This window comes from Capricornis sumatraensis, chromosome 15 (genome assembly GCF_032405125.1).
Source record: "Capricornis sumatraensis isolate serow.1 chromosome 15, serow.2, whole genome shotgun sequence".
Classification (NCBI taxonomy): Eukaryota; Metazoa; Chordata; class Mammalia; order Artiodactyla; family Bovidae; genus Capricornis; species Capricornis sumatraensis.
In genome coordinates, this window is record NC_091083.1 from 77,027,959 (window position 1) to 77,048,829 (window position 20,871).

Genomic DNA, 20,871 nt, shown 5'->3' on the forward strand with positions numbered 1-20,871 from the left:
GAGGTGGGTCATAGAGGATCCTGCTGTGATGTATGTCAGAGAGTGTTTGCCTATGTTCTCCTCTAGGAGTTTTATAGTTTCTGGTCCTACGTTTAGATCTTTAATCCATTTTGAGTTTATTTTTGTGTATGGTGTTAGAAAGTGTTCTAGTTTCATTCTTTTACAGGAGGTTGACCAGTTTTCCCAGCACCACTTGTTAAAGAGATTGTTTTTTCTTCATTGTATATTCTTGCCTCCTTTGTGAAAGATAAGGTGTCCACAGGTGCATGGGTTTATCTCTGGGCTTTCTATTTTGTTCCATTGATCTATATTTCTATCTTTGTGCCAGTACCATACTGTCTTGATGACTGTGGCTTTGTAGTAGAGCCTGAAGTCAGGCAGGTTAATTCCTCCAGTTCCATTCTTCTTTTTCAAGATTGCTTTGGCTAGTCGAGGTTTTTTTGTATTTCCATACTAATTGTGAAATTATTTGTTCTAGCTCTTTGAAAAATACCATTGGTAGCTTGATAGGGATTGCACTGAATCTATAGATTGCTTTGGGTAGTATATTCATTTTCACTATATTGATTCTTCTGATCCATGATCATCGTATATTTCTCCATCTATTAGTGTCCTCTTTGATTTCTTTCACCAGTGTTTTATAGTGTTCTATATACAGGTCTTTTGTTTCTTTAGGTAGGTATATTCCTAAGTATTTTATTCTTTTCGTTGCAATGGTGAATGGAATTTTTTCCTTAATTTCTCTCTCTATTTTCTCATTATTAGCGTATAGGAATGCAAGGGATTTCTGTGTGTTGATTTTATATCCTGCAACTTTACTGTATTCATTGATTAGCTGTAGTAATTTTCTGGTGGAGTCTTTAGGGTTTTCTATGTAGAGGATCATGTCATCTGCAAACAGTGAGAGTGTTACTTCTTCTTTTCCAATTTGGATTCCTTTTATATCTGCTCTGATTGCTGTGGCCAAAACTTCCAAAACTATGTTGAATAGTAGCGGTGAGAGTGGGCACCCTTGACTTGTTCCTGACTTTAGCGGAAATGCTTTCAGTTTCTCACCATTGAGGATAATGTTTGCTGTGCATTTGTCATATATGGCTTTTATTATATTGAAGTATGTTCCTTCTATTCCTGCATTTTGGAGATTTTTTTAAAAATCATAAATGGATGTTGAATTTTGTCAAAGGCTTTCTCTGCATCTATTGAGATAATCATATGGCTTTTATGTTTCAATTTGTTAATGTGGTGTATTACATTGATTGATTTGCAGATATTGAAGAATCCTTGCATCCCTGGGATAAAGCCCACTTGGTCATGATGTATAATCTTTTTAATGTGTTGTTGGATTCTGTTTGCTAGAATTTTGTTAAGGATTTTTGCATCTATGTTCATCAGTGATATTGTCCTGTCGTTTTCTTTTTTTGTGGCATCTTTGTCAGGTTTTGGTGTTAGGATGATGGTGGCCTCATAGAATGTGTTTGGAAGTTTACCTTCTGAAAATTTCTGGAAGAGTTTGAGTAGGATAGGTGTTAGCTCTCCTCTAAATTTTTGGTAGAATTCAGCTGTGAAGCCGTCTGGACCTGGGCTTTTGTTTGCTGGAATATTTCTGATTACAGTTTCAATTTCTGTGCTTGTGATGGGTCTGCTAAGATTTTCTATTTCTTCCTGGTTCAGTTTTGGAAAGTTGTACTTTTCTAAGAATTTGTCCATTTCTTCCAAGTTGTCCATTTTATTGGCATATAATTGCTGATGGTAGTCTCTTATGATCCTTTGCATTTCTGTGTTGCCTGTTGTGATCTCTCCATTTTCATTTCTAATTTTATTGATTTCATTTTTCTCCCTTTGTTTCTTGATGAGTCTGGCTAATGGCTTGTCAATTTTATTTATCCTCTCAAAGAACCAGCTTTTGGTTTTGTTGATTTTTGCTATGATGTCTTTTGCATTTATTTCTGCCCTAATTTTTAACATTTCTTTCCTTCTACTAACCCTGGGGTTCTTCATTTCTTCCTTGTCTAGTTGCTTTAGGTGTAGAGTTAGGTTATTTATTTGACTTTTTTCTTGTTTCTTGAGGTATGCCTGTATTACTATGATCTTCCTTTTAGCACTGCTTTTACAGTGTCCCACAGGTTTTGGGTTGTTATGTTTTCATTTTCATTCATTTCTATGCATATTTTGATTTCTTTTTTGATTCTTTCTGTGATTTGTTGGTTATTCAGCAGCGTGTTTTTCAGTCTCCATATGTTGGAATTTTTAATAGTTTTCCTCCTATAATCGAGATCTAATCTCACTGCATTGTGGTCAGAAAAGATGCTTGGAATGATTTCAATTTTTTGAATTTACCAAGGCTAGATTTTTGGCCCAGGATGTGATCTCTCCTGGAGAAGGTTCCGTGTGCACTTGAGAAAAAGGTGAAATTTATTGTTTTGGGGTGAAATGTCCTATAGATGTCAATTAGGTCTAACTGGTCTTTTGTATCATTTAAAGTTTGTGTTTCCTTTTTTATTTTCTGTTTAGTTGATCTATCCATAGGTGTGCATGGGGTATTAAAGTCTCCCACTATTACTGTGTTATTGTTAATTTCCCCTTTCATACTTGTTAGCATTTGTCTTACATATTGCAGTGCTCCTATCTTGGGTGCATATCTATTGATAATTGTTATATCTTCTTCTTGGATTGATCCTTCTTTGTCTCTTTTCACAGCCTTTGTTTTAAAGTATATTTTATCTGATATGAGTATTGTTACTCCTGCTTTCTTTTGGTCTCTGTTTGCATGGAATATCTTTTCCCAGCCCTTCACTTTTAGTCTGTATGTGTCCCTTGTTTCGAGGTGGGTCTCTTGTAGAGAACATATATAGAGGTCTTGTTTTTGTATCCATTCATCTAGTCTTTGTCTTTTGGTTGGGGCATTCAACCCATTTACATTTAAGGTAATTATTGATAAGTATGACTCCGTTGCCATTTACTTTATTGTTTTGGGTTAGAGTTTATACACCCTTCCTGTGTTTCCTGTCTAGAGAAGATCCTTTAGCATTTGTTGGAGAGCTGGTTTGGTGGTGATGAATTCTCTCAGCTTTTGCTGGTCTGTAAAGCATTTGATTTCTCTTTCATATTTGAATGAGATCCTTGCTGGGTACAGTAATATGGGCTGTAGGTTATTTTCTTTCATCACTTTAAGTATGTCTTGCCATTCCCTCCTGGCCTGAAAATCAGCTTTCATCCTTATGGGAATCCCCTTGTGTGTTATTTGTTGTCTTTCCCTTGCTGCTTTTAATATTTGTTCTTTGTGTTTGATCTTTGTTAGTTTGATTAATATGTGTCTTGTGGTGTTTTGCCTTGGGTTTATCCTGTTTGGGACTCTCTGGGTTTCTTGGACTTGGGTGATTATTTCCTTCCCCATTTTAGGGAAGTTTTCAACTATTATCTCCTCAAGTATTTTCTCATGGTCTTTCTTTTTGTCTTCTTCTGGGACTCCCATGATTCGAATGTTGGGGCATTTAACATTGTCCCAGAAGTCTCTGAGATTGTCATCATTTCTTTTAATTTGTTTTTCTTCTTTCCTCTCTGCTTCATTTATTTCTACCATTCCATCTTCTATCTCACTAATCCTATCTTCTGCCTCCATTATTCTACTCTTGGTTCCCTCCAGAGTGTTTTTGATCTCATTTATTGCATTATTCATTATATATTGACTCTGGTCTTTCTTCTAGGTCCTTGTTAAACCTTTCTTGTATCTTCTCAGTCCTTGTCTCCAGCCTGTTTATCTTTAACTCCCTTTTGTCTTCAAGATTTTGGATCATTTTCACTATCATTATTTGGAATTCTTTATCAGGTAGATTCCCTATCTCTTCCTCTTTTGTTTGGTTTAGTGGACATTTATCCTGTTCCTTTACCTGCTGGATATTTCTCTGCCTTTTCATCTTGTTTAGATTGCTGTGTTTGGGGTGGCCTTTCCATATTCTGGCAGTTGGTGGTTCTTCTTTATTGTGGAGTTTCCTTGCTGTGGGTGGGGTTGGACGGGTGGCTTGTCATAGTTTCCTGGTTGTGTAGGTGTTCTGGTGGGTGGAACTGGATTTCTTCTCTCTGGAGTGCAATGAAGTGTCCAGTAATGAGTTATGAGATGTCAGTGGGTTTGGAGTGATTTTGGGCAGCCTGTATTTGAAGCTCAGGTCTATGTTCCTGTGTTGCTGGAGAATTTGCATGGTATGTCTTGCTCTGGAACTTATTGGCCTTTGGTGGTGCTTGGTTTCAGTGTAGGTATGGAGGCATTTGATGAGCTCCCATTAATTAATGTTCCCTGGAGTCAGGAGTTCTCTGGTGTTCTCAGGATTTGGACTTAAGGCTCCTGCCACTGGTTTTTAGTCTTATTCTTACAGTAGCCTCAAGACTTCTCCATCTATACTTCACTTTCAGATAGTTCCTTGATCCGGCTTATACTTCTCAAGCTCTATAGGCCCCTTCCTATGTAGTCGGTGCTAACTACAGGGTTTTAATCTATCTCACCTGTTACTTCCAAGGCGGTTCCCTCTGTTTTCACTTCTTCTGTTTGCTGGTCTCTTCAGTGTCTGATTTCTGCCCTGACACAAGGGGGCAGTGGTGGACACTTTTTTAGGCTCATTTGTTCAGTTGTGCTGTGGGGAGGGAGGAAGGCTGCAAACAGATATCACTGGCGTGTGTGGGGAGTGCTCGCAGTGTCTCACTGGGTTTGCCCCCGCTCACAGCTGTGTGCTTTCCCTGTCTACACTGCTTAGGCTCTAGCTTGCTCCGCCGGAACCGTCTGAGGCCGGCCCTGGTCTGCATGCCCCTCCCAGGTCTAAGCTGCTCAGGTTCAGGCACTCCAGTTGTCCTCAAAGGTGTGGACTCAATTGGGCCTGCGTTTCGTGCCCTTCCCAGGTCCAGCAGCTCAGGTGACCAGGTGTTTGGCAAGCACGGTCGCTGTGACTTATCTCCTCCTCTGTCCCTGCCGCTGGGTTTTCTGGATGTACTACAGGCGCACCTTCTCAGGCGGATGTCAACTGTCCAGAATCTCAAGAAATCTTGGTTAGCAATGAAGCCTGCTTGCAGTAGGGTAGATGATGCCTCTCTGCGGCCGCAATTGCCCCCTTCTGGCTCTGGCTGCACTCGCCTGCCTGTCTCCGGTGGGGGATGGGCCGGTCCGCAGCCAGCTAGCTCTGCTCAGTCCTTTGTTCTGCGGGCCTGGTAGTGTCTTAGGTTAGGGCTTTTCAAAGGGTAGTTATCCCACAGTCTGGTTTGCTATCTCAAGTTAGTTCCCTCAGATTGCCCTCAGGGCATTCAGGCCTGGTCCTTACTCTAAGCAATGCAGCCCGCGCCTCCCTGCCCAGCCCCTGCTTGTTTGTGGTGGATGCAGGCGTCTGCACTGCTTCTCCACTGAGAGTTACTGTTGGGCACGTAATCTGTGGTTTTTAATTATTTATTTATTTTTCCTCCTGGTTATGTTGCCCTCTGAGGTTCCAAGGCTCACCACAGACTCGCCCGTGAGAGTGTTTCCTGGTGTTTGGAAACTTCTCTCTTTTTTAAGACCCCCTTCCTGGGACAGATCTCTGTCCCTACCTCTTCTGTCTCTCTTTTTGTCCTACCTCCTTTCGAAGACAATGGGCTGCTTTTCTGGGTGCCTGATATCTTCTGCCGGCATTGAGAAGTTGTTTTGTGGAATTTACTCAGCATTCAAATGTTCTTTTGATGAATTTGTGGGGGAGAAAATGGTCTCCCGGTCCTATTCCTCTGCCATCTTAGGACCGCCCCCAAGCCTATTTCTTGAAACTCCAAAAATGTGCATGAATATTTTGGCTCAGAGGATTTTCTGGGTGCTGAACACAAGTACGTGATGTGAGGGTGCTGTGCTCACTAGGGCATGGATGCTCCACACACCTCCACTCCCCTTTATCCTACACATCTCCTCATTTCACTGTTTGTGAGCTTTATGTGTATGTTCATCTGAGAAGAATAAGTATGGGCTTTCCTAAGTTTGGGTGTCAATTCCTTTCTGTTATTGAATCTAGAGGGGTGGTCAGGGAACCTCTACATTTTGGCCATTTGACCACAAGCATAAATAACTCAGGATCAGGTGGCTGGCACTAAAGTAAGGGCACTTTTGAGCCCTCAGTGGGTGGAATCTGCACTAAATGCACTGATTTCCTGTCAGATGGCAATTGACCAGGGGACACCCAGTATGTCTTTGGGGAATTGATTGATGTTGGTAGAGACATCACATATTTGGTGTGACATCACTCACTCTGCTCTGTGACTCAAGGGCTCAGGTGAGGCTTGAGGCCAGGAATAAGTAGACACTGTATCCAGAAACTCTTACAAATAAGCTGTATTTTCAGAATTCCTGGTAGAATCATGTATTGTGTTAGATAGATTGTAATATCATAGTAACTAGTTTTGACCCTACCACCCACAACTTTTGTCCTGGGTCAAGTCATCTACAGTTTCCTCATCTGAACAGGGGACACATGTTGCAAGCATTCTTTGAACAGATTACCAATCATGAGTGTAAAGAATTTATTCATATTTAATGACTAATTTTATCATTTTCCACCAACATGTTAATCTGAAGAAGTTTATCCTTTTACCTCCTGTGGGGAAGAAAGCATATTGAGATGTCAAATAATGATTATTCCTCTATTATTAAAATAAGCAGAAAGACCTGGGACCACTGAGAATCAACTGCAGGACCACAAGAAACACAGCCCTTGTGTGGTTTGGCTCGTGGGATCAAGGCTGAGACAATATAAGTAAAGCCTCCTGGCCTTCTCCTATGCTCTCTTTTGACTGTTATTTTAATATTTGTATTTGATCCATATTTCATCCTTGTCCTGGTTCATTGCCCTGGCCTCCTGAAACTCTTGGAATTTACTTTCTTTGCTAGGTCGTGAGACCACTCAGGGAAAGCAACCCAGGAAATCTTCAGGTACTGGGGGGTCTTCCCCAAAACTCCAACACCCAGTTAGAATTTTGAAATTTCACCACTTTCTTGCCAGCACCTCTGGGAAGAGGGGCAGGACCTGAGATTCAGATCAGTCAGCAAAGGCCACTAACTCAGTAAATATGGCTATTTATTGAAAACCTCCATAAAAATCCATAAATATTTGGGTTCGGAGAGGTTTCAGGGTTAATGATTACCCATAAAGACTATTTTATTACCCTCTCAGCAGACTGAAGGCTAGAGGGAGATTGACCATTATATCAATGTGCCCCGTCATCAAGGTGATTGTGTACTACAAGGAAACCAATTATATCCTTTGTATTTAAGGACCTTGCACTTGTTGAGAGAAGGAAAATGGGAATTATCAAATCCCTACAAAGCACGGTCTTGGGGGTGGGGAAACATGGGAAAATAACTTGCTTTCCAGAAGGGAGACATAAAATAGCAAAGGAGAGAAATGTTATGGTGGGTTATTAGTTTCTGGAAGGTAGAGAGCGAGGCAGAGAAAGGAAGCTGTGCTTTTTGTCTTAAGGGTCAGGGAAACCCTTTGTGATGGGGAGGTGTTGAGAAGAGACTGCAGAAGTAACGTGCCTGCTCTGCTTTGAGTAGCAGAAGGGACCAGTGTTGCTGGAGATGAGTATGTGTAGGTGAGGGGAAATGAGTAGAAGGGGATGAGGCATAGAGGCCTCTTTGAACAGATTACCAATCATGAATATAATGATTTGTAAAGGGAGAAGGTCATGAGGAGCCTTGTAGGGCTCTATAAGAACCAGAATTTGACTGTCAGAGAAAAGGGGACTCACTGAAGAATTGGTCTCCTGGGAGTCATGGGATAAGACTGAATTAAGAGAATCCTTGAGGCTGCAGTGCAGAGAGTGGCCTCTAGGGAGTAAAGAGCAGAGACAGAGCCCCAGTGATTAGGTTACTGCAGTGGTTCACATGGAGTGTTTATTTATATTTTTCCCTGGGTGGATCCCGTGTCTTTTGAATAACATGAATGTCTTGTTCTGTTGAAGTTTCTATGGAGGCTTCATTTCCTAGTCATGATGCATTAAATCATTAGTCATTGGAGATTGTTCAACAGATGGTTCCATTACCCTCCCTGAGGTTGAGGCTTCCCTGTCCATCACCAACTCCTAAAGTTTACTCAAACTTATGTCCATTCAGTCAGTGATGCCATCCAACCATCTCATCCTCTGTCGTCCCCCTTTTCTCCTGCCCTCAGTCTTGCCCAGCAAGATAGTTTTTTTCAATGAGTCAGCTCTCCAAATCAGGTGGCCAAAATATTGGTGTTTCTGCTTCAGCATCAGTCCTTCCAATGAATATTCAGGACTGATTTTCTTTACGATGGACTGGCTTGATCTTCTTGCAGTCCAAGGGACTCTTAAGAGTCTTCTCCAACACCCCAGTTCAAAGGCATCGATTCTTCGGCGCTCAGCTTTCTTTATATTCCAACTCTCACATCCATACATGACTACTGAAAAAACCATAGCTTTGACTAGACAGACCTTTGTTGGCAAAGGAATGTCTCTGCTTTTTAATATGCTGTCTAGGTTGGTCATAGCTTTTTTTCCCCAAGGAGCAAGCATCTTTTAATTTCATGGCTGCAGTCACCATCTGCAGTGATTTTGGACCACAAGAAAATAAAGTCTGTCACTGTTTCCATTGTTTCTGCATCTATTTGCCATGAAGTGATCAGACTGGATGCCATGATCTTAGTTTTCTGAATGCCGAGTTTTAAGCCAACTCTTTCACTCTCCTCTTTCACTTTGATTACGAGGCTCTTTAGTTTCTCTTTGCTTTCTGCCATAAGGGTGGTGTCATCTGCATATCTTAGGTTACTGATATTTCTTCTGGCAATCTTGATTCCAGCTTGTGCTTCCTCCAGGCCGGCATTTTGCATGATGTACTTGCATATAAGTTAAATAAGCAGAGTGACAATAGACAGCCTTGACCTACTCCTTTCCTCATTTGGAACCAGTCTGCTTTTCTATGTGCAGTTCTAACTGTTGCTTCTTGACTTGCATACAGATTTTTCAAGAGGCAGGTCAGGTTGTCTGGTATTCCCATTTCTTGAAGAATTTTCCACAGTTTGTTGTGATTCTCACAGTCAAGGGCTTTGTTGTAGTCAATAAAGCAGAAATAGATGTTTTTCTGTAACTCTCTTGCTTTTTTGATGATCCAGTGAATGTTGGCAAGTTGATCTCTGGTTCCTCTGCCTTTACTAAATCCAGCTTGAACATCTGGAAGTTCTCTGTCACATACTGTTGAAGCATTTTGAGCATTACTTTGCTTTTGTGTGAGATGAGTGCAATTGTGCGGTAGTTTGAACAGTCTTTGACATTGCCTTTCTTTGGGACTGGAATGAAAACTGACCTTTTCCAGTCCTGTGGCCACTGCTGTTTTCTAAATTTGCTGGCATATTGAGTGCAGCACTTTCACAGCATCATCTTTCAGGATTTGAAATAGCTCAACTGGAATTCCATCACCTCCACTAGCTTTGTTCATAGTGATGCTTCCTAAGGCCCACTTGAATTTGCATTCCAGGATGTCTGGCTCTAGTCCAGTGATCACATCATCATTTTTATCTGGGTTTTGAATATCTTTTTTTTCCTTTTATTATTTATTTATTTTTACTTTACAATATTGTATTGGTTTGTGTAGTTCTTCTGTGTATTCTTGCCACCTCTTCTTTATATCTTCTGCTTCTGTTAGGTCCATACCATTTCTCTTCTTTATTGTGCCCATCTTTGCATGAAATATTCCTTTGGTATCTCTATTGAAGAGATCTCTAGTCTTTCCCATTCTGTTGTTTTCCTCTATTTCTTTGCATTGACCACTGAGGAAGGCTTTCTTATCTCTCCTTGCTATTCTTTGGAACTCTGCATTCAAAGGGTTATATCTTTCCTTTTCTCCTTTGCCTTTAGCATCTCTTCTTTTCTCAGCTATTTGTAAGGCCTCCTCAGACAACCATTTTGCCTTTTTGTATTTCTTTTTCCTGTGGATGGTCTTGATCACTGCCTCCTGTACAAGGTCACAAACCTCCATCCATAGTTGTTCAGGCACTCTATCAGATCTAATTCCTTGAATCAGTCACTTTCACTGTATAATCGTTAGGGATTTGAGTTATGTCATACCTGAATGGTCTTGTGGTTTTCCCTACTTTCTTCTATTTAAGTCTTAATTTTGCAATAAGGAGTTAATGATCTTAGCCCCAGACAGCTCTCAGTCTTGTTTTTGCTGACTGTATAGAGCTTCTCCATCTTTGGTTGCAAAGAATACAATCAATGTGATTTTGGTATTGACCATCTGGTGATGTCCATGTGTAGAGTCTTCTCTTGTCTTGTTGGAAGAGGGTGTCTGGTATGAGAACATTACCTAGTCATGATGTATTAAATCATTAGCCATTGGATATTGTTCAATAGATGGTTCCATTACCCTCTCTGAGGTTGAGGGAAAGTGAGGGTTGGTGGATAAAACACCATGGAAGAAGGTAGAAATGAAATTTCCCACTCTCCTATAGGCAGTCCTTTCCTGTGCAATCAGAGCCCATTCTGGCTTATGAGGGTATTAACAAACTCACTGATTTCAGATACCAACAGACACTTTTATTGTGTTCGTCACATAAGAAATACCAAGATTTTTAGTAACAGTGTCAGAGAAAAGATGAAAAGACAATTATATGTATTTCCTCTTATAATCACAATATCATTAGTATCATTATTCATTTTATAGAATCCCATGAGGTAAACAAAGTAAACAGAGTGGTATGCTTTTTTTTAAGTGCCTTTTTCCTTTATAGCATGATTCCTTCACAACTTTTATGAGTAGTGAAATGTTTTTACCATACAGATCAGTGCAGAGAACATTAATAGTCTTATAAAACTCAGGTATCTATACCCAACAATTATTGACATATAAGGAATATATTTTACCTGTGACCTCTTTTTATTGTTGTAGAGCTGTGGGTTTTTATGAGCATTTATGCATTTATTTGGGTGGACTGGTAATTAGTTGTGGGTCCGAGGCTCAGTAATTATGGGCTGCTGACTCAGTGGCTACAGAATTTGGGACTTTAGTTCCCTGACAAGGATTTGAACCCAGAATTCCTTTCTTGGAAGGAGAATTCTTAACTACTGGGCCACCAGGGGATCCTATAGAAGTTTTAAGGCTAATCAAAGACATTTGTATATCACATCATGCCACACAACATTCATAATTCTATCTGAAAATGGAGGTTTCAAATGGGCTTTCAATTTGACTATCTTCCACAACCCTAATATTCTCTATTGCAAACAAACTGGTGGTTCTAGTTGTTGTCCTTGTACGGAGCAGTGATGACCACCCTCATAACTGAGCCATTGCCCCTCTCCTTCCAGCAGCTCCTAAGCCTGCTTTCTGCTGCTGCTGCTGCTAAGCCACTTCAGTTGTGTCCGACTCTGTGTGACCCCATAGACGGCAGCCCACCAGGCTCCCCCATCCCTGGGATTCTCCAGGCAAGAACACTGGAGTGGGTTGTCATTTCCTTCTCCAGTGCATGAAAGTGAAAAGTCAAAGTGAAGTTGCTCAGTCATGTCCGACTCTCAGCAACCCCATGAGCTGCAGCCTACCAGGCTCCTCCATCCATGGGATTTTCCAGGCAAGCTTTCTGCATGGAGCCTAAATTAACTGGTGACTGCAAGGCCATGATGATCAGGTACTTCTACAATGCATATACTGGCCTCTGTGAACTGTTTAGGTGTGGCGGTTGTGGAGGAAACAAAAACAACTTCCCAACAAAAGAGGAGTGCATGAAGACCTGCTGTCCAAAGGCACAGTCCCTGTGGTAAGACAGGGGCCAGGGCACAGGAGGAGGGGAAGGGCTGGAGAAAGAGATGGGGAGCTCAGGGGATCACACACCTTCACCCTGCACAGTGTCTTTCCTCCTCGCTGCTGCCAGAAGAGGCTGCAGTGTCCTGAGAAACTACACACTGAGCGAGTTCTCCAGGGAGAGAATGGCAGGTCAACCCCAGAGGCCTCTTTGTGATCATCTCAGCCTGATCACATGCTCCTCTTTCTCAGTTGGGAACACTGATTCAGCCACCCTCAAGGGCAGGTCTGTAGTGCTCCTGAGTGCCCCATGTAGGCTTGGAAAACTCACTTTCTTCTTTTAGGCCATTCGGGTCATGAGAACTATGGTTCCATATTATTTGGAAAGTCTAGGCTCTGTCTAGTTGACTGGTGTCCACCTGTGGGACTGCAATGATGTCACTCAACAAGTTCCTTTCATTTTGCAGAGGACATGAGAGGAATGACCCCCTGAAACTCTGAAGGCCAAAGAGGATCCCTGCAGGGCTGTGCTGTGTCTGCTTCTAAAACAGTTCAATCTCCTTCCAGTTTTTTCTCTCCCTACATGTCTCAGCTGTACTTGCTTATTTCCTTTCCTCCATTGTCTTCATGTCTTAACTCTGCCTCATCCAGTTGGCTCTCAACACCATGAGACCCCTAAGCTCAATTCTTGGCTGAAGGAGAGAGTTCATAATTATTTGAGAAAGGGAAGAAGGAATATAGGAGCACATTCCTCATGACCAAAGTAATTATAGCCCTTTGGTTTGATGCCAGGATTTTTGTTTTGACCCCTATCCTCATGGCATCCTCACCGTCATCCCCCTCCCCACCATCACTGCTCTTTTTGTGCGTGGCCAAGGTGGAATTTCCAGGATCCAGTTCTCAGCATCCATAATGAGAGAAGAGTTTCAGATAAAGAAGACCCTTGACCCCACAATGATGTTCCAATTTTCCTTTCTGTAGCTTCACACACTGTGGCTTATATTTCTATAAATGCATTTTCAAAAAGAAACTGCCTGGAGTGGAGTCTGTTATTTGCAACTACAAACATTAACCAATAGGGTCCATGGAAATGGTGGTTCTTCTCTCTGTTCTGCAAACTGTGGGCACCTCCCCTTGCCCTGGCCAGAGACTGTGCCCTACCAGGTATAGGAAGCAAGTTCATTGTAGCATCATTGACGTCTTCATAGCTACACAAGCCACACAAAACCATGGGAGACAGACTCTTCCACATGACAGCTTTTATTCCTTTCTTCTAAGTTCAGTCAAAATTTGGGGGTAGTTTGTCCGCATGGACGCTCAGAAGGAGAATGGGCATGAGGCTCATTTGTCCAGTTTTCTAAGGTATCTGATTCCCTGAAGTCACCTGTGGGGAGGGTGCTGCTTAGTTCAGTTAAAGAAGGACAATTACCCTTTAGTGCCCCGGGCTCTGTGTTAGCATTTTGCTTGCATTATTGTATTAACCACTTTGAGTCCTTCAAGGGAGGAGACGAGGCATGGAGACGACACTTCCGGGTGTTCATTTCCTAACGTGGCAGTTTCCTGCTCTCTCCAGCAGAGGGCCCTTGATGATCTCCTGCTTCTGCCTCTGGGAAGATGCAGGATGGAGGCACCTTGGGAAAACAGACAGTATCCATTTCATGACAGATGAGTAAAGTAGGCATGGGGACCACAGAAACACAGAATTATAATAAGCAAGAACACAGATGGTGCTGGTGCTGTTACTCACTTCCTTGAAGCCTCGGGCAAATTTCTCAACATCCCTGAGCTTTCTTTTCTTTAGTATAAAATAATGATAACGATCTTACTTCTTAGTATTTCTAGCTAGAGACCAGTAGAAATACCCCCACCCCTAGTTGAATTTGTTGGGTTTGTTACTCACTGCAGCAAGGAACAGGAATTATCCTGGAAAACAATATGCTGTCTTATAAAGACAAAGTTTGAAAGAACTTATAGGACATAGGCTGGATTAGATGACTTGGTGGAGGGTTTCAGGAAGCTGTCTTTGCTCTGGATGAAGTCTCTGAAGAAGTGAGATAATTCTCTGATTTGGTATCTTAATGTTAACTCTAAGAAGTGAAGTGAAGTGAAGTGAAAGTTGCTCTGTTGTGTGTGACTCTGAAATCCCCTGGACTATACAGTCCATGGAATTCTCCAGGCCAGAATACTGGAGTGGGTACCCTTTCCCTTCTCCAGGGGATCTTCCCAATCCAGGGATCGTACCCAGGTCTGTTGCATTGCAGGAGAAATCTTTACCAACTGAGCCACAAGGGAAGAACTAACTCTAAGAAGGGAAGACTAGACAGAGGTTAGAGCTGTACTTGGTCAAGAACTGGGACATATGACTAACACTTTGGTAAATGTCCTTTTCTGATTTTCAGGTGTTTTTCTTTCAGCAAGAAACTTTTCCTTAGGTGAACTTCATTTCTTCATCTCTAAAATATCAGTAGGTGTGGGTGTACTCCGTGTGTCTGACTTTTGCCACCCCATGGACTGTAGGCCACCAGGCTCCTCTTTTCATGCAATTTTTCAGGCTGGAATACTTGAGTGGGTTTCCATTTCCTGCTCCAGGGGATCTTTTGGACAAAAGGATTGAAACTGAATCTCACATGTCTCCTGCATTGCTTTACCACTGAGAGACCTGGGGCGACCCAAAATAGTAATAATGATACTTAACTCATAAGACAGTTAAATAAAAACAGCTACCTTTTCCTAAGGGCTGCCCTCTTGGTTAAGTGGTAAAGAATCCACCTGCCAATGCAGGACACATGGTACTGATTCCTGGGTGGAGAAGATCCCCTGGAGAAGAAATGCAGTCCATTCAATTATTCTTGCCTGGTAAATCCCACGGGCAGGTAAGCCTGGTGGACTATAGCCCATGGGGTCTCAAAAGAGTTAGACAGGACTTAGGGACTGAACAAGGACAACAATGGGATAATGAGTTGTTATTAATGAAAAGATATTGGCTTAAGTAACTCACTACGCTGTTGTGCAGTCTTGGGCAAGTCATTTCATCTCCCTGAAACACAGATTCTCTCTTTCTAAAAGAGAATAATGGTGTCTGCATCAAGAAACCCCCAGATTTGGTTACTTTTGAGAACCATGTTGATTATGCAGGTAATGTGCTTGGAACAGCACAGAACAAGGCAAATTGTCAAGAAGCACATAGACTTTTAGTTTCCTTGGCTCCTGACTGCTCTTTAAATGTGCTGTCAACTGTAGTAAAGAAAGGATGAAATAGGACTGGATATTGTAGTTTCACCTTCTGATATAGAAATTCACCAGCAGAGCAGGAAGTTCCCTCAGTGCCAGAGTGGGGTTGCAGTCTCTCTTCCAAATAGGTCTCCTTCTTCCTCAGAGGTAGTGTAAAGCCCTCTTGCTTCAGTAATTGACCTCACCCAGGTCCAGGCCTTTTCCCACCTCGTGCTATTGGATGTGTTCCAAAGTTGCTTCAGGCATGTCCCACTATGTGTGACCCTACAGACTGTAGCCCACCAAGCTCCTCTGTCCATGGGATTCTCCAGCCAAGAATACTGGAGTGGGTTTCCATTTCCTCTTCTGAGTGATCTCCCCAAATGGGAAAGAACCAAGGTCTCTTAACTCTCCTGAATTCACAGGTGGGTTCTTTCCCACTAGCACCACTGGGGAAACCCTTTCCCACCTTACTTTGCCAGTATTTAAACCTCTAGTCAAAGGAGCTAAGTGTTACATTCATAATTACTCAATAATATTATCATTACAAAGGACTTTGAGTTTGAAGGAAGTAGGAATATATGTCTATGGTCTCTACTGCTTCTGCAACACCCTCAGGATGTGGGCAGTGCTGATCTCTTGTGACACCTGGAGTCAAGGGGCCCTGGGATAATTCTGGTCACAAAGTTAGAAAAGGCAGAATTGGGACTCAAACTGAGGTCTTCTGATTCCAAAATGCACACTGGGGAGACCAGAGGTGGGGGTCAGAAAGTGCAGGTGTACTTCTAAGAGTTGACCCCTGAGATGCACTCCAGCCCCTGAGGCCCACTCAGCTGGCATCTCTCCTATTGATGAAACCAGTTGAGGGATGGTGGGTGGTCACACTGTAGAGACATGTAAGTCTTTTGGCTCCCTTCTGGCCACTTTCTTACTCTTTCTTCTACCCCAAAATATCAGTGTTTGTTTCCCAGATGGAGTTGCTCTCCCCTTGACTCACTGTCTGTCTGAACCAGTGCCAGGAGAAGAGCTTGTATGGGTCCAGTAGAGATGCTGCCACAATATATTCTTACTATATATTCTTTATATCTGTGTCTCTTTTGCTGTCTCACATCTTTCTAAATTACGTATATATGTGTTAATATACTGTATTGGTGGTTTTCTTTCTGATTTACTTCACTCTGTGTATAGGCTCCAGTTTCATCCACCTCATTAGAATGGATTCAAATGCATTCTTTTTAATAGCTGAGTATATTACCACAGCTTTCTTATCCATTCATCTGCTGATGGACATCTAGGTTGCTTCCATGTCCTGGCTATTGTAAACAGTGCTGTGATGAACGCTGGGATACACATGTCTCTATCAATTCTGGATTCCTCAGTGTGTGTGCCCAGCAGTGGGATTGCTGAGTTGTATGGCAGTTCTATTTCCAGTTTTTTAAGGAATCTCCACACTGTTCTCCATAGTGGTTGTACTAGTTTGCATTCCCACCAACAGTGTAAGAGGGTTCCCTTTTCTCCACACACTCTCCAGCATTTATTGCGTATAGACTTTTGGATAGCAGCCATTCTGACTGGCGTGAAATGGTACCGCCTTGTGGTTTTGATTTGCATTTCTCTGATAATGAGTGATGTTGAGCATCTTTTCATGTGTTTCTTAGCCATCTGTTAGTCTTCTTTGGAGAAATGTCTGTTTAGTTCTTTGGCCCATTTTTTGATTGGGTCGTTTATTTTTCTGGACTTGAGCTGCAGGAGTTGCTTGTATATTTTTGAGATTAGTTGTTTGTCAGTTACTTCATTTGCTATTATTTTCTCCCATTCAGAAGGCTGTCTTTTCACCTTGCTTATAGTTTCCTTTGTTGTGCAGAAGCTTTTAATTTTAATTAGGTCCTATTTGTTTATTTTTGCTTTTTTCAGTTCAATGGGATCACTGCTGTGTCACCTAGTGGAAACATTCCTCCCTCCAGAACCAGCACCTCCAGGCCAACAGTACACAAAGTCAAGGGGTCGAGAAGGTAAGATTTGCTAGTGGTCATAATGGGAGGTGCCCCTCCATCTCTACCTCTTGATTTCTGAACCCATGAATCCTGATTATGGGAGAAATAGCAAGATATATTGGACACTGATTGAGAGCATAGACAGCCTTCGAGAGAACCTTACCCCAGCCCTGCAAGGTATTGTCATCTGGCTGGCACTCCAGCTGAGTCTTCAAAAGGCTGTTTCACTGTTCTGTCAAGACAGTTGTTTTAGAGTGATGGTGAATTCCATGATCATGGGCCCATTGCCACACTTCTTTTGCTGTGAAGTGAGTTCTTTGATCAGAGCATTATTGTAAGGCAAGGTGGATAAGGCATTCTGTAAGTACATGTCTGGTAGTTTTGCATACAGGGAAACATTGCATACAGGGCAGGCAAATTCATATCCAGAGTGTCTATTCCCTGATGTCCCTTCCATGATGCAAGTGGCTTGATGTAATCAACCTGCCACCAGGTAGCTGGCCCATCACCCCAGGGAATGGTTCTGTACTGTGCATGGATGTTGGTCTCTGATTCTGGCAGATCAGCACTCAGCAGTAAACAACTAATTATATTTCTATATCCCAGAAACAATTAAAGATGAACTTTTTACAGTCACATAAAAAATCAACTAAGATTAAGAAAAGATGTGCAAAATCTTTATGGAGAAAATGATGACATTTTTCAAGAGAAATTAAAGAATACCTAAAGAGAAAGAAAGAGATACCATATTCATAAATTGCAAATCTTAAGGACTATGCCAAAGCCTTTGAGTGTGTGGATCACAATAAACTGTGGAAAATTCTGAAAGAGATGGGAATATCAGACCACCTGACCTGCCTCTTGAGAAACCTATATGCAGGTCAGGAAGCAACAGTTAGAACTGGACATGGAAAAGCAGACTGGTTCCAAATGGGGAAAGGAATATGTCAAAGCTGCCTATTGTCACCCACTTGTTAAAGAGATTGTCTTTTCTCCATTGTATATTCTCGCCTCCTTTGTCAAAGATATGGTGTCCATAGGTGCGTGGATTTATCTCTGGGCTTTCTATTTTGTTCCATTGATCTATGTTTCTGTCTTTGCGCCAGTACCATACTGTCTTGATGACTGTAGCTTTGCAGTATAGTCTGAAGTCAGGCAGGTTGATTCCTCCAGTTCCATTCTTCTTTCTCAAGATTGCTTTGGCTATTTGAGTTTTTTGTATTTCCATACAAACTGTGAAATTATTTGTTTTAGTTCTGTGAATAATACCATTGATAGCTTGCTAGGGATTGCATTGAATCTATAGATTGCTTTGGGTAGGAAACACATTTTCACTATATTGATTCTTCTGACCCATGAACATGATATATTTTTCCATCTATTTGTGTCATCTTTGATTTCTTTCATCAGTGTTTTATAGTTTTCTATATATAGGTCTTTTGTTTCTTTAGGTAATTTTATTTTAAGTATTTTATTCTTTTTGTCACATTGGTGAATGGAATTGCTTCCTTAACTTCTATTTCTGTTTTCTCATTGTTAGTGTATAGTAATGCAAGGGATTTCTCTGTATTGATTTTATATCCTGCAACTTTACTACATTCATTCATTAGCTCTAGTAATTTTCTGGTGGTGTCTTTAGGGTTTTCTATGTAGAGGATCATGCATCTGCAAACAGTGAGAGTTTTACTTCTTTTCCTCTCCCTTTTATTTCTTTTCTCTTCTCCTATTGCTGTGGCTAAAACTTCCAAAGCTATGTTGAAAAGAGTGGGTGCCTTTGTCTTGTTCCTGACTTTGGGGGAAATGCTTTCAATTTTTCACCATTGAGGATAATGTTTGCTGTGGGTTTATCATATATAGCTTTTGTTATGTTGAGGTATGTTCCTTCTATTCCTGCTTTCTGGAGGGTTTTTATTATAAATGGATGTTGAATTTTGTCAGAAGCTTTCCTATGTCTATTGAGATAATAATATGATTTTTATCTTTCAATTTGTTAATGTGGTATATCATTGATTGATTTGCAAATATTGAAGAATCATTGTATCCCTGGGATAAAGCCACTTGGTCATGATGTATGATCTTTTTAGAATGTTGTTGGATTCTGTTTGCTAGAATTTTGTTAAGGATTTTTGCATCTATGTTCATCAGTATTTGGCCTGTAGTTTTCTTTTCTTGTGGAATCTTTGTCTGGTTTTGGTATTAGGATGATACCAAACTCATAGAATGAGTTTGGGAGTTTACCTTCCTCTGCAATTTTCTGGAAGAGTTTGAGTAGGATAGGTGTTACCTCTTCTCTAAATTTTTTGTAGAATTCACTTGTGAAACCATCTGGTCCTGGGTTTTTGTTTATTGGAAGATATTTGATTACAGTTTCTATTTCCATGCTTGTCATACATTTGTTAACATTTTCTATTTCTTCCTGGTTCAGTTTTGGAAGGTTATACTTTTCTAAGAATTCATCCATTTCTTCCAAGTTGTCCGTTTTATTGGCATATAGCTCCTGATAGTAGTCTCTTATGATCCTTTGTATGTCTGTGTTTTCTGTTGGGATTTCTCCATTGTAATTTCTAATTTCGTTGATTTGATTCTTCTTCCTTTTTTCCTCAATGAGTGTGGCTAATGGTTTGCCTATTTTATTCATCTTCTCAAAGAACCAGCTTTTCAGTTCAGTTCAGTTCAGTTGCTCAGTCGTCTGACTCTTCGCGACCCCATGAACTGCAGCACACCAGGCCTCCCTGTCCATCACCAACTCCCAGAGTCTACCCAAACTCATGTCCATTGAGTTGGTGATGCCATCCAACAATCTCATCCTCTCTCGTCCCCTTCTCCTCCTGCCCTCAATCTTTCCCAGCATCAGAGTCTTTTCAGGTGAGTCAGCTCTTGGCATCAGGTGGCCAAAGTATTGGAGTTTCAGGTTCAACATCAGTCCTTCCAGTGAACACTCAGGACTGATCTCCTTTAGAATGGACTGGTTGGATCTCCTTGCAGTCCAAGGGACTCTCAAGAGTCTTCTCCAACACAGTTCAAAAACATAAATTCTTTGGTGCTGATTTTTCTTTATAGTCCAACTCTCACATCCATGCATGACTACTGGAAAAACCATAGCCTTGACTAGACGGACCTTAGTCGGCAAAGTAATGTCTCTGCTTTTTAACATGCCATCTAGATTGGTCATAACTTTCCTTCCAAGGAGTAAGCATCTTTTAATTTCATGGCTGCAATTACCATCTTTAGTGATTTTGGAGCCCCCAGAAATAAAGTCTCTCACTGTTTCCATTGTTTTTCCATACTTGTCATGAAGTGACGGGACTGGATGCCATGATCTTAGTTTCTGAATGTTGAGTTTTAAGCCAACCTTTTCATTCTCCTCTTTCATTTTCATCAAGAGGCTTTTTAGTTCCTCTTCACTTTCTGCCATAAGGGGTGTCATCTGTATATCTGAGGTTACTGATATTTCTCCCAGCAATCTTGATTCCATCTTTGCTTCTTCCAGCCCAGCGTTTCTCATGATGTACTCTGCATATAAGTCAAATAAGCAGGGTGACAATATACAGCCTTGACGTACTCCTTTTCTTATTTGGAACCAGTCTGTTGATCCATGTCCAGTTCTAATTGTTGCTTCCTGACGTGCAGAGTTTTGTTCATTTTTGCAATAGTCTCCTTTGTTTCTTTTTCATTTATTTCTGTCATAATTTTTATGATTTCTTTCCTTCTACTAACTCTTGGGTTCTTCATTTCTTCTTTTTCTATTTTCTTTAGGCATAAAGTTAGGTTATTTATTTGATTTTTCTCTTGTTTCTCGAGGTACACTTGTATTGCTAAGAACCGTCTCTTAGCACTGCTTTTACTGAATCCCATAGGTTTTGGATTGTGGTGTTTTTATTTACATTTGTTCCTATGCATATTTTGATTTCTTCT